This window comes from Zalophus californianus, chromosome 10 (genome assembly GCF_009762305.2).
Source record: "Zalophus californianus isolate mZalCal1 chromosome 10, mZalCal1.pri.v2, whole genome shotgun sequence".
Lineage (NCBI taxonomy): Eukaryota > Metazoa > Chordata > Mammalia > Carnivora > Otariidae > Zalophus > Zalophus californianus.
The window spans coordinates 64,250,261-64,265,400 of record NC_045604.1 but is presented as its reverse complement, the minus strand read 5'-3'; the positions used below and the strand labels follow the sequence as shown (position 1 = coordinate 64,265,400).

The window sequence follows — 15,140 nt, the reverse complement described above, 5'->3', positions numbered from 1 at the left end:
TCGGAAGGCCTCCTTAGTGATAAGGTGTCTTCTGCACAGGGGGGAAAACCCAGCCTTATGAATATCTACAGGAGGAGTTTTTAGGCAAATAGAACCGCAGAGGCAGAATGGTAGAAATAAGGTCAGAAAGGTGTGATTTTAGGGGGGGGAGGACAAGTTCTATATGGTCTCTGTATACTGCTTTAAAGATTTTGTCTTTTACTTTAAATGAGATAGTGAACCACCGGAAGGTTCTAAGCAGTGACGTGACATGGCCTGGCTTATATTCACTTCAGTTATAATGTTAAGAATATACCAGAAAGGAACAAAGGTGGAAGGAGAGACCGGTTAGGAGGTTATTGCAGTATTCTAGAGAGAGTCTAATGGTGACAGGACAAGGATGGAAACAGTTGGAGATGGTGAGAAATGATAGGATTCTGGATATATTCTAAAGGGCAGAGTTGTCAAGACTTGCTGATAGGTTTGATGTTAGATGCAGAGGAAAAGAAAGGGGTTGAGGTTGACTCCAAGGTGTTTGGCTGAGTGGAAGAATAAAGGGAAAAACAATGCAGTCAAGTCTCAAAATTTATTTTTCAAATAATAAGTAACATAGGACGCCCAGAAAGGGAGAGATTGAGTTCATATACTCATTTTAATTATAAATATATTACCATCAAATTGCAGAAAATGGGAAAAAATTTACTCATATTCCCTACAAGTAACATTACCCTAACATAACCACTCATCACTTTGCTATATTTTCCTCCAATCTTTCTTCACACACAACTTTTTATATGTATCATTTAAGAACTACCATTCATTCACTCAACAAAAACTTACCGAATGAAACACTATGTACCAGATTCTGTGTCAGGTGCCGTACCTACATTTATAACCAGAGATAAGTATCGATCAAAACTCAGAGAGGTCTGGAGTGCCTGGGTGGCTCAATCAGTTGAGCATTAGACTCGATCTTGGCTTGGGTCATGATTTTGGGGTCGTGGGATCAAGCCCTGCCTCAAGCTCCTCGCGCTGGGCGTGGAGCCTGCTTAGGATTCTTTCTTTCCCTCTCCCTCTGCCCCTCCCCTCACTCGGGCTCTCTCTCTCTCTAAAAAAAAATAAGACACACACACACAAAAACAAATAAAATACAATAAAGCTCAGAGAGGTTAAGCAACTGGTGCAAGATCACAGAGTTGCCAAGTGGCAGAGCTGGACTGAACTCGATCTATCTCACTTGAGAGATCCTGCTCTCTCCCACACTCTACCCCCCACTTCACTAACTGCTAGTACTCATTAGTTTAAAAACCATAACTCTTAATCACTTCATAACCTATATAACCTTCCATTTTAACAGTACGAAAGGAATATACCACAATTTATTGATATTAATTTTTCTTTATCATAAAAAACATGACAATGAACCATGTCTGCTAATTTAATAAGCAAAAAAATAACTGTTATCTCATTATTTAAATTTATACTTCCTTGATTACAAGTGACTCTGAATGATGATCCATATGCTTGTATGTGACTTCTTCTTTCTATGCTGTGAGCTATCTGTTCCTGCTCTCTGCTCACCCCTACTAGGATCTTCCATTTTTTTCTTAGCAATTTGTATGTGCTCTTTAAATAATGAAGACTTAACCCTGTGTCATAATTACTGCAAACAATTTTTCAGGTTAGTTGTTTGCATTTGTTTTCCTAAAATAAAACCAGTTTCATATCCTTGCTGATCATCAATATCATACATGATTACTGGAGGAAAAAAAAAGGATATGCAAGAAAGAGTTTAGATTAAGTAAAAATCACTTCAAATCCTACCATGCAGAGTTAGCTACTTTTATTGTTTTCTCCTAATCTAATTTTCACTCAACAATAAATTGGGAGCATCTTGTACTCTCAAAAGAATATTGATTACATTATCATTTTTAGTGACTGTTTGGTATTCCATTATAGAGCTTTATCATAATTTAGCCAACCCTCTAATTGTAGACTTTCAGTTGTCTCCAATTTTCCATTGTTATAATTATTCTTTAGTGAACAAGCTTGCCCAACTCATCTTTGTGAGTTTGTCTTATTATCTCACTGAAATACAATGAGTTGAATACAGCTGGATTTGTGTGGGGTATTGGGAAGGTTCTAATTAGTCATCATATTGTCTTAGAAGGGGCGCCTGGGTGGCTCAGTCGTTAAGTGTCTGCCTTCGGCTCAGGTCATGATCCCAGGGTCCTGGGATCAAGCCCCGCATCGGGCTCCCTGCTCCGCGGGAAGCCTGCTTCTGCCTCTCCCACACTCCCCCTGCTTGTGTTCCCTCTCTCGCTGTGTGTCTCTGTCAAATAAATAAATAAAATCTTTAAAAAAAAAAAATTGTCTTGGTAAAGTCTCACTGGTTATAACACTGCCAATGCACAAAGCTGATATCTGCTTTTTAAATTTAAGGTCATTTCATTTATTTTTTAAGTTTTTATTCAAATTCCAGTTAGTTAACATGCAGTGTAATATTAGTTTCAGGAATACAATACAGTGATTCAACACTTCCATACAACACCCAGTGCTTATCACAAGTGCCCTCCTTAATCCCCATCATTTATTTCACCCATCCTACTGCCCTGCCCGCCCCCCACTCCCCTCTGGTAACCATCAGTTTGTTCTCTATAGTCTGTTTCTTGGTTTGTCTCTTTTTTTAATTTTCCCTTTGCTTGTTTGTTTTTTAAAGTCCTAATAAGGCTAAAATCATATGGTATTTGTCTTTCTCTGACTTATTTCACTTAGCATAATACCCTCTAGTTCCGTCATTGCAAATGTCAAGATTTCATTTAAAAAAAAACTTTTTTATTATTATGCTATGTTAATCATTTTTTGATGGCTGAGTAGTATTACATTGTGTATATATACCACATCTTCTTTATCCATTCATCAGTCAATGGACATTTGGGCTGTTTCCAAGATTTGGTTCTTGTAAATTATGCTGCTATAAACATCAGGGTGCATGTATCCCTTTAAATTAGTATTTTTGTATTCTTTAGGTAAATACCTAGTAGTGCAACAGTTGGATTGTAGGGTAGTTCTATTTTTAACCTTTTGAGGAATCTCCATACTGTTTTCCAGAGTGGCTGTACCAGTTTGCATTCCCATCAACAGTGCAAAAGGGTTTCCTTTCTCCACATCCTTGCAAACACCTTGTGTTTGTTGTGTTTTTTCTTGTGTTGTTGAGTTTAGCCATTTTGACAGGTATGAGGTGGTAACTCATTGTGGTTTTGATTAGTATTTCTCTGATCAGTGATGTTGAGCAGCTTTTCATGTGTCTGTTGGCCATTTGCATGTCTTCTTTGGAAAAATGTCTATTCATTTCTTCTGCCCATTTTTAAATTGGATTATGTCTTCTGAGTGTTGACTTTTACAAGTTCTTTATATATTTTGGATACTAACCTTTTATCAGATATGTCATTTGCAAATATCTTCTCCCACTCCAAAGGTTGCCTTTTAGTTTTTTTTATTGTTTCCTTCAATGTGCAGAAGCTTTTTATTTTGATGAAATCCCAACAGTTTATTTTTGCTTTTGTTTTCCTTGCCTCTGGAGACATATCTAGAACGAAGTTGCTACAGCCAATATCAAAGAGGTAACTTACCTGTGTTTTCCTCTAGGATCTTTATGGTTTCAGGTCTCACATTTAGGTCTTTCATCCATTTCGATTTTTTTTTTCTGGTGTAAGAAAGTGGTCCAGTTTCATTCCTCTACATGTTGCCGTCCAGTTTTCCCAACACCACTTGTCTTTTTCCAACTGGATATTCTTTCCTTCTTGTCAAAGATTAATTGACCATATAATTATGGGTTCATTTCTGGGTTTTCTATTCTGTTCCATTGATCTATGTGTCTGTTTTTGTGCCAGTACCATACTGTTTTGATCACTACAGCTTTGTAATATAACTTGAAGTCCAGAATTGTGATGCCTCCAGCTTTGCTTTTCCTTTTCAAGATTGCTTTGGCTATTCAGGGTCTTTTGTGGTTCCATACAAATTTTAGGATTGTTTGTTCTAGCTCTGTGAAAAAAATGCTGCTGGTATTTTTATAGGGATTGCATTAAATGTGTAGATTGCTGTGGGTAGTATAGACATTTTCACAATATTTGTTCTTCCAATCCATGAGTATAGAATGTCTTTCCATTTCTTTGTGTCCTCTTCAATTTGTTTCATCAATGTTCTATAGTTTTCAGAGTACAGGTCTTTCACTTCTTTGGTTAGGTTTAGTCCCAGGTATCTTACTGGTTTTGGTGCAATTGTAAATGGGATTGATTCCTTAATTTCTCTTTCTGCTGCTTCATTACTAGTGTATAGAAATGCAACACATTTCTGTACATTGATTTTGTATTCTGTGACTTTACTGAAATCGTGTATCAGTTCTAGCAGTTTTCTGGTGGAGTTTTTCAGGTTTTCTATATAGAGTATTATGTCATCTGCAAATAGTGAAAGTTTTGCTTCTTCCTTGCCAATTGGGATGCTCTTTATTTCTTTTTGTTGTCTGATTGCTGTGGCTAGGACTTCCAGTATTATGTTAAATAACAGTGGTGAGAGTGGACATCCGTGTCTTGTTCCTGACCATAGGAGAAAAGCATTCAGTTTTTCCCCATTTAGTCTATTAGCTGTGGGTTTTTCATAGATGGCCTTTATTATGTAGAGGTATGTTCCCTCTAAACCTACTTTGTTGAGGGTTTTTATCATGATGTTTAATTTTAAGGTCATTTAAAAAGTATATTATCTTTTATTTTTAGGTAGTCACATCAGATGAGTTTTCTTCTTATCCTTTAAATTTTTGAAACTTATCCTTTGAGGACCTTCCTTGTGGAGGTCCTGGGACAGTGGCCCACCCAGAGAGGGTACAGAAGTTGCACACCCTTGCCCTCATACCTCACCCTATGTATCTCTTTCATCTGGCTGTTCCTGGGTTAGGAGCTCAAGAAGAATATTGGAGGTCAGTCTAACTCTTGAATGGAGTTAAATACTTCCTACAACGTGTGCAATGTGTGGTTCTCTAGCTCTCGCCTGATGAGTTCTGCAAGGCAGAGAGCCCCACTGTGGGCAGCCAACCTCAAAGCCAGACAAACAGTTCTAGTGTAAAATCTGCTCTATATTATACTAGTGTCACATCCCTAAGTCAAGTACAAGTGATTTTCATACCACCTAAAAATTCTTCAGTGGGGAATTATTCTAACATTTAATCTGCGTCTAAATAAAGGATACATGCACCCCAGTGTGCATGCAAGACAATTCTACAGGTGTGAAGAAAACATTACAATTACATTTAGAAAGAAAAAGAAAGGAAAGGAATTTATACTTTGAAAGGACCAAGAAGGAGAGGGAAAATCATCCTTTTTCTGGAGATTTGGTGAATACTCAATTCTATTTTTTTCTACTATTTAAAAATACATCTTACTCTTTCATACATATGAAATTTATTTTGACTTGATTCAAAGTGACAGACTAACTTCTAATCTTAGTTTAGTAATTGCTAATTTACTAAGCATTTGATTTATTTCCTCCTACTTTATAATGTGATCTGGTGTCCTATTTGATGGAGACTACTTCTATGGACTATTCTACTGATTCCATTCTGATCTGCATTTCCAGTCTTATGCAATTACCATACTATTTTATTTGTTGCCACTGCATTGGTCTTCTTTTTAGGAATGTTCATTAATATTTTCACCAGTTTATTCTTCTAAAAGAAATTTAGAAATTCAAATAAAATTTAGAAATTCCAAATAAATATCATTGGGAGTTGTACTACTATTGCAACAAAGTTTTATGTTAAAAAAGAATTAACATTTTTATATATGTCATCTTCCATCTAGGAGATATATATTAGGTATATACCCCTTTTTATAAATTAAATAAAAAATTAAATATTGCACATTAAGGTTTTCCTCATATAAGTCATATACAATTCTCCAAGAAGACTATACCTGAGTATTTTATGGGTTTTGAAGATATGGTGAGGGAATCTTTTTTTTTCATTTAATTCTTTATTATTTTTGGGACATTCTTTTTCCTTTGATAAAAAGAAGAGCAGTGACTACTGGTAGAAAATAAAGAGCCTTTCTATAAAATGCGACAAAAAGAAATTGTAATTATTACTGAAAATGCCAATTCGGTTTAAAATATTCAAGAGAAGCCAGACAATAGTCTTCACAATCTTGAAGCAGACCCACTTCCCTCTGAACCAACGATCTGCTGTACCTCCCAGATAATCCTTCAGAAAAGTCTTTCCACATCTTAAACTGCACAGCTGAGAACACCAAGATGTATGTACAGAACGGGAATGTGAGCGGGGCCCCCTGTATCTGGTCTTGCTCCCCAATTACTACAATGCAGTCGCAGGAAAAGGTAGGGCAGGAAACGCGATCCAGTGATGCCCGGGTGTCTGGAGGGCATCTTTTTTAACTGTAATTTCTGGCAGTTGAGGTAAACGTTGAGTGTTTTGTTGCTGCTATTTATGTAATATGCACCTATTTCCTGATACTTTTTATTATAATCCTTTTTCAGGTAATTAATTTATATTTTCTGATAATACATTTTGTCTCTTCCTTCCAAAATTTATACTTTTTATTTCCTCTTCATGACTTATGGCACTGACCAACTACCAAAGCAACTTTAATGCATAAAGCGGTAATGATAATTTTTGGTTTTTAAAAACATTATTACTTTTAATAGATTCAAGAGCCAGTCTTTGACCAGCAAACCTTGTGCTGACTTGTGTCCCAAAACAGGTATCACTTACAACTGAAGGCAGCATCTTTCTATTTCTCCATCTAACTTTGCATATTAAGAATGGGCACTAACTTTTAAATCCCTCTTTTCGATATTTTCTACAGTGTGCTCTGTTTCACACCCATTCCTCAAGATGCTTCTAAGTCCTTTGAGAATGCACCGTTCATTCTCCCTGTCAACTATCTCAGGGATTTAAGGAATATTAGCAATATTTTGCTCCCCATTTTTGTTCACAGTCCCTTACTCCTCGCCCATTATATTTTTTCCAGGTCCTTTAATTAAGAAAAATTTCAAACATTCAGAAAAATTGAAAGCTTGAGGTAGGGGGATGGGTGAAATAGGTGATGGGGATTCAGGAATGTACCTGACATGATGAGCACCAGGTGATGTATGGAAGTGGAGAATCACTATATTGTACACCTGAAACTAATATAACACTATATGTTAACTAACTAGAATTAAAATAAAAACTTTTAAAAAAACACAAAAGTTGAAAGCTTAGTACTGTAAACAACTCTACAGCTACCACCTGCATTGAACTATTGCTAATATTTTGCCATTTGTTTGTCCTCCTTCTGTCTCTGTCCCTAAATAAAGAGCAAACATTACAATACTTCATCCCTACATGCTTCAGCATGCATCTCCTAAAAATAAGGACATTCTCCTCCATAACCCCAATATAACTGTGACATTCTTTAAAATTAACAAAAATTCACTAAGATCATCAAATAACTATTCCATTTTCAAATTTCTCCACTGTACCATAAATTGTCGCTTTGAGTTTTTTCAACCTAAACTCTAATCAAAGTTTGTGTACTGCATTTGGTTTTTGTTTTGGTTTTAGGGGGTATTTTTGGTCCCTTCTAAAGTGAAACAGTCCCCCATCCTTCCCTAACCTCCTCTCCTTCCCACCATGAAATTAGCTTGGTAAAGAGACCAGGCAATGCAATGTCTTACAAAATGCCCTACATCCTGGACTTACCTAAGAGCTTCTTTGCTTTATCCTGTTAAAAACTACTACTTCATGGGCGCCTGAGTGGCTCAGTTGGTTGAGCGACTGCCTTCGGCTCAGGTCATGATCCTGGAGTCCCGGGATCGAGTCCCACATCGGGCTCCCTGCTCAGCGGGGAGTCTGCTTCTCCCTCTGACCCTCTTCCCTCTCGTACTCTCTGTCTCTCATTCTCTCTCTCTCAAATAAATAAATAAATAAATAAATCTTTAAAAATAAAAAATAAATAAAAACTACTACTTCATTAAGTTTCATTCCTTCAGGACATGTCACCTACTACTAACTCCTTCTCATTGCTGTCTTCTACTGATTCTCTGATCACCGTCCTTCAAAGTTCACACCCCAACTAATTCATTTTCCAACAACCCAACCTTACAGTCCTATTTTATCATCAACACCCTCTGATTTTCTGTATGAAACACTTCTGAAATCTGTGTCTCTCCTTCCATTCCCACTGTCGATGCTTAAGTACGGATCCTCATCACTTCTGGCCTGGATAAATATCGTCATTTCCTGTCTTTTTGCCTTCAGGCTCCTCTCCCTCCCTTCCCATTCCATCCTTCAAACCATAGTCCACACTTTGTTAGAATGATCTTTCTAAAATAAAAATTTGCTCATGCGGCTCTACAATCTTTCAATGATTCCTGGGATCCATGCTCGTGGACTGGAAGACTTAATATTGTTAAGTTAAGGGCGCCTGGGTGGCTCAGTTGGTTAAGCGACTGCCTTCGGCTCAGGTCATGATCCCGGAGTCCCGGGATCGAGTCCCGCATCGGGCTCCCCGCTTGGCGGGGAGCCTGCTTCTCCCCGTCACCCTCCCCCCTCTCCTGTATTCTCTCTCTCTCATTCTCACTCTCTCAAATAAATAAATCTTTAAAAAAAAAAATATTGTTAAGTTAAGCTACTTATTATAAACTTGGATTGTGGCCCCCAAAATTCATATGTTGAAGTCCTAACCCCCTAAACTCACAATGTGATCTTATTTGGGATAGGGTCATTGCAATTGTAACTATTAACATGATAAAGTCATACTGAAGTAGGGTGGGCTACTAAGCCAATATAACTAGTGTCCTTATAAAAAGGGGACATATAGACAGAAAGATAGATACATACAGAGCAGAAACACCATGTGGAGATGAATACAGATATCCGAGTGTTGCAGCAAAAGCCTAGGAACACCTGGCCAGCAACCCATCATAAGATAAGAGAGAAGCATGGAAAAGACTCTTCATCACAACCTTCAGAAGGGAACCAATCCTGCCAACATCTTGATGTCAGACTTCTAGCCTCCAGAACTGTTAGACAATATATTTCTGTTGTTTAAGCCATGCTGTTTATGGCATTTTGTTACAACAACTCTAGCAAATTAATATACTACCAAAGTGATGTACACATTCAATCTAATCTTTATCAAGATTCCAGAGGCACCTGGGTGGCTCAGTCGTTAAGCGTCTGCCTTCAGCTCAGGTCATGGTCCCAGGGTCCTGGGATCAAGCCCCGCGTCGGGCTCCCTGTTTGTTGGGAAGACTGCTTCTCCCTCTCCCACTCCCCCTGCTTGTGTTTCCTCCCTCGCTGTATCTCTCTCTGTCAAATAATAAATAAAATCTTAAAAAAAAAAAGATTCCAGTGGTGTTTTTTGCAGAAACAAAACCCATCCTAAAATTCATATGGAATCTCAAAGGACCCAACAATCTTGAAAAAGAAGAACAAAGTTAAAGGACTCACACTTCCTGATTTCAAAACTTACTACAAAGTTATAGTAATCAAAACACTGTGGTACTGGCATAAAGACAGACATATAGACCAATGGAATAAAATGGAAAGCACAGAAATAAACCCTCACATATGGTATATTGATTTTTGACAAGGGTGCCAAGAAAACTGAATGCAGGAGGACAGTCTTTTCAATAAATAGTACTGGGAAACCTGGCTATCCATATACAAGAGAGTGAAGTTGGATCCTTATCTTGCACCATACACAAAAATTAACTCAAAAGGAATCAAAGACCTGAATATAAGAGCTCAAACTATGAAACCTTTAGAAGTAAACAGGGAAAAATCTTCCTCATATTGGATTTGGCAATAGATATGACCCCAAAGTCATAGGCAACAACCAAAAAAATTCATAAACTGGATATCATCAAAGTTAAAACTTTTGTGAATCAAAGTTGCTATCAAGAGAGTGAAAAAGACTTTAAAATTTTTGAGGAACTTCCACACTGTTTTCCAAAGTGGCTATACCAACTTGCATTCCCACCAACAGTGTAAGAGTGTTCCCCCTCTCCACAACCTCTCCAACATTTGTTGTTTCTTTCCCTGTCCATTTTTGCCCTTCTAACTAGTGAAAGGTGTATCTCAATGTGGTTTTGATTTGAATTTCCCTGATGGTTAATGACGATGAACATTTTTTCATGTGTCTGTTAGCCATTTGTATGTCTTCTTCAGAGAAGTGTCTTTTCATATCTTCTGCCCACTTTTTGATTATTTGGTTTTTGGGTGCTGAGTTTGAGAAGTTCTTTATAGATCTTGGATACCAGCCCTTTATCTGTAGTGCCATTTGCAAATATCTTCTCCCATTCTGTGGGTTGCCTCTTTGTTTTGTTGACTGTTTCCTTTGCTGTGCAGAAGCTTTTTATCTTGAAGTCCCAGAAGTTCATTTTTGCTTTTGTTTCACTAGGTTTTGGAGATGTATCTTGAAAGAAGTTGCTGTGGGCGATGTCAAAGAGGTTACTGCCTATGTTCTCCTCTAGGATTTTGATGGATTCCTGAAATAGAGCTACCCTTTGACCCAGCAATTGCACTACTGGGTATTTACCCCAAAGACACAGATGTAGTGAAAAGAAGGGCTATATGCACCCCAATGTTCATAGCAGCAATGTCCGCAATAGCCAAACTGTGGAAAGAGCCGACATGCCCTTCAACAGATGAATGGATCAAGAAGATGTGGTCCGTATATACAATGGAGTATTACTCAGCCATCAGAAAGGATGAATACCCAACTTTGACATCAACATGGATGGGACTGGAGGAGATTATGCTAAGTGAAATAAGTCAAGCAGATAAAGTCAATTATCATATGGTTTCACTTATTTGTGGAACATAAGGAATAGCATGGAGGACATTAGGAGAAGGAAGGGAAAAATGGGGGTGGGAATTGGAGGGAGAGAGAAACCATGAGAGACTATGGACTCTGAGAAACAAACAGGGTTTTAGGGGGGAGAGGGGAGGGGGAATTAGTTAGCCTGGTGATGGGTATTAAGGAGGGCACGTACTGCATGGAGCACTGGGTGTTATATGAACACAGTGGATCGTGGATCACCACATCAAAAACTAATGATGTATTGTATAGTGACTAACATAACATAATAAAATTAAAAAAAAAAAAGAGTGAAAAAGACAACCCACAGAATGGGAGAAAATGTTTGGAAAGCATATATCTGGTAAGGGATTAACATTCAGACTGTATAAAGTACCCTTATAACTAAACAACTAAAACAAACAACCCAATTTAAAAATATGCAAAAAAGTTGAATAGATATTTCTCAAAAGAAGTTATACAAATGGCTCATAAGTGCATGAAAGGATGCTCAATATTAGCAGTCATTAGATAAATGCAAGTCAAAACCACAATGAGATACCATTTTATACCCATGAGAATGGCTATTATCATAAAAATGAAAAATAACAAGTATTGGTGAGGATGTGGAAAAATTGGAACCCTCGTGTATACTGCTGGGAATGTAAAATGGTACAGCCACTGTGGAAAACAGTATGGAAGTTCCTCAAAAAATTGAAAATCAGATTACCATATGATCCAGCAATTCTACTTCCGGGTATACACCCAAAAGAACTGAAAGCAGTGACTCAAGCAGAACCTTGTATCCCAATATTCATAGTGGCATTATTCACAATAGCTCAAAGGTGGAAACAACCTGAATGTCCACTGACGGATGTATAAACAAAATGTGTTTACACACACACACACACACACACACACACAGTGGAATATTACTCAGCCTTAAAAACGAAGGAAATTCTGACATGCTAGACATGGATGAATCTTAAAGGCATTAAGCCAAGTGAAATAAGCCAGACCCAGAAGGACAAATATGACTCCACTTCCATGAAGTACTCAGAATGGTCAAACTCATAGAGACATAAAGTAGAGTGGTGGTTACCAGGAGCTGGGAAGAATGGGAAGTTATTATCTAATGGGGAGTTTCTGTTTGGGACGATGAAAAGTTCTGAGAATAGATGGTGGTGATAGTTGCACAGCACTGTGCATGTACTTAATGCCACTAAACTATGCACTTGAAAATGGTTAAAACGGCTTAAAAAAAGTTCTAAGAATGAAAGTTAAGTAATTAACCTCTCTAATGAAATTGTTCTAAAATTGACAGTGGTGGGGCACCTGGGTGGCTCAGTCAATTAAGCATCCAACTCTTGGTTTCGGCTCAGGTCATGATCTCAGGGTCAGGATTGAGCCCCAAGTTGGCTCCACACTGGATGTGGAGGCTGCTTAAGATTTTCTCTCCCTCTCCTTCTGCCCCGCCCCCTGCTTGTGCATGTGTCTGTGTATGTGCTTATGCGCACATGTGTGCTTTCTCTCCCAAAATAAAATAAAATAAAAATAAAATTGACAGTGGGGATAGCTACATACACCTATGAATAGACTAAAAACCACTGGATGCACACTTCAAAGAAATGAACTGTATGCATGTGAATTGTATATCAATAAAGCTGTTATAAAAAAGAGGAGAGGGATATTATAATTCTTAGAGAAGATAATTATGGAAGGAAACATTTCCCTTATTCTAATGAGTAGTGTGTATGTCTTTAAAAAAACAACAAAGTTATTGAAAAATGAAAAATAAAAATATGCCAATAGCTTCAGAAGAATCCCAATAATACATTTTATATATGAAGGCAATCCATTTTATTTTTTCCTTCCCAATCTGTATACCTTTTATTTTTCTTCTAGTTGTCTTAGTCTGGGCTGAAGAACAAAATACCACAGACAGGGTGGCTTATAAACAACAGAAATGTATTTCTCACAGTTCCAGGAGCAGGAAGTCTGAGATCAGATGACCCACACAGTCCGGTGATGAATGCTGTCCTCCAGGTTACACACTTCTCACTGTATCCTCACATGGTGGAAGGGGCTAAGAGGACTCCTAGGGTCTCTTGTATAAGAGCACTAATCCCATTCATGAGGGCTCCACCCTCATGACCTAGTCATTCCCAAAGGCCCCCACCTACTAATACCATCACCTTTGGGGGGTGGGATTTAACATATGAATTGGGGGGGCAAACATTCAGAGCATAGCACTAGCACATACAGTGCCATGTTGAAAAGAAGTGGTGGGAGGGGACACTCGCCCTGTTCCTGATCTTCGTGGGAAAGCCTTGAGTTTCTCACCATTAAGTATGTTAGTTGTATGTTTTTGTAGATATCCTTTATCAAGTGGAAGAAATTTCCCTCTATTCCTAGTATACTGAGAGGTTTTTTTTTTAAAGATTTATTTATTTTAGAGAGCACAAGAGAGAGCGAATGGGGGGGGCAGAGGGAGAGACTCTTCAAGCGGACTCCCCGCTGAGCACAGAGTCCGACTCGGGGCTTGATCCCATGACTCAAGAGATCATGACCTGAGCCAAAACCAAGAGTGGAACGCTTAACCGACTGAGTCACCCAGGCGCCCCGAGAGTTTTTTTTATCATGAATAGGTGTCAGATTTTCTCAAACACTGTTTCTACACCTATTAACATGATCATGTGATTTTTCTTTTTTGGCCTGTTGATGTGATGAATTACATTAATTGATTTTCGAATACTAAACTGGCCTTGCATACCTGGGTAATGGTGTATAATTCTCTTTGCACACTGTTGAATTTAATTTGCTAATATTTTGTTGAGGCTTTTGCATATATGTTCATCAGAGGTCTGTAGTTTTTTCTCCTACAATGTATTGGCCTGGTTTTGATATTAGGGTAATGCTGGCCTCATAGAAAGAGGTAGGAAGTATTTCCTCTGCTTCTAGTCTCTGAAAGAGATTGTAAGAATTGATATAAATTCTTCCTTAAATGTTTGGCAGAACAAACGAACGAACACAATCTAGGCCTGGTACTTTTTGTTTTGGAAAGTTGTTATTGATTCAGATATAGGCCCTTTTAGGTTATCTATTTCTTCTTGGGTGAGTTTTGGCAGCTTGTGTCTTTCAGGGAACTGATCCATTTCATCTAAATTATTAAATTTGTGGGCATGGAACTGTTTATATTATCTTTTTATTATCTTTTTAACTTCCATGGGATCTGTTGTGATGTCCCCCCTTTCACCTCTAATCTTAGTAATTTCTATTTTTCTCTCCTTTTTAATTAGCCCTGCTGAAGACTTACTGATTTTATTGATCTTTTCAAAGAACAAGGTTTTGGTTTTGTTGATTTTCTCTACCGATATCCTGTTTTTTATTTCATTGATTTCTGCTTTAATTATTATTTCTTTTCTTCTTCTTACTTTGGATTTAATATGGTGTTCTTTTTCTAGTTTCCTCAGAAACTTAGATGATTGACTTTAGATCTTTCTTCTTTTCTAACATATACATTCAATGCTACATATTTCTCTCTCAGCACTGCTTTCACTGCATCTCTGGTAAGTGTGTATTCTGATAAAACTGTGGATTTATTTTCACGTAGTTCAAAATACTTTAAAATTTCTCTTTATATTTCTTCTTTGACCCATGCATTATTTAGAAGTTATGTTTAATCTCCACATATTTGGGAGATCTTCCAGTTATCATTCTGTTATTAATTTCCAGCTTAATTCCATTGTGGTATGAGAACAGACACAGTTATGATTTCTATTCTTTTAAATTTGTTAAGGTATGTTTTATGGCCCAGAATGTGGTCTATGTTTTTCTTTTTCATTCATTCCAGAGAGAAAGAAAATCCCCAAACAGACTCCGCACTGAGCACAGAGCAGGGCTCGATCCCAGGACCCTGAGATCATGATTTGAGTTGAAGCCAAGACTTGGCTGCTCAGCCAACTGAGCCACCCATGTGCCACCCAGGTGCCCCAGTGGTCTATCTATGTTCAATGGGAACTCAAGAAGAAAGTGTATTCTGTTGTTGGATGAAGTAGTCTATGGATGTCAATTATATCCAGTTGATGGATGATGTTTTTGAGTTCAACTAACCTCCTTACTGATTTTCTGCCTGCTGGATCTGTCCATTTTTGATAGAAGGGTGCTGAGGGGTGATGAATAGTAGATTCATCTATTTCTTTTTTTTTTTAAGATTTTATTTATTTATTTAAGAGTGAGAGAGAGAGAGTGAGAGAGCATGAGTGGGAGGGAGAGGCAGGAGAGGGAGAAACAAAGTCCCCACTAAGT

The 15,140-nt window shown here is 37.7% G+C and overlaps 1 protein-coding gene across 5 annotated transcripts in view; it reads right to left on the bottom strand.

Moving 5' to 3' along the window:
- EFCAB2 (EF-hand calcium binding domain 2) overlaps positions 1 to 15,140 on the bottom strand; it is a 115,401-nt gene that overhangs the window by 57,381 nt on the left and 42,880 nt on the right. The gene's annotated exons all lie outside the window — the stretch shown is intronic.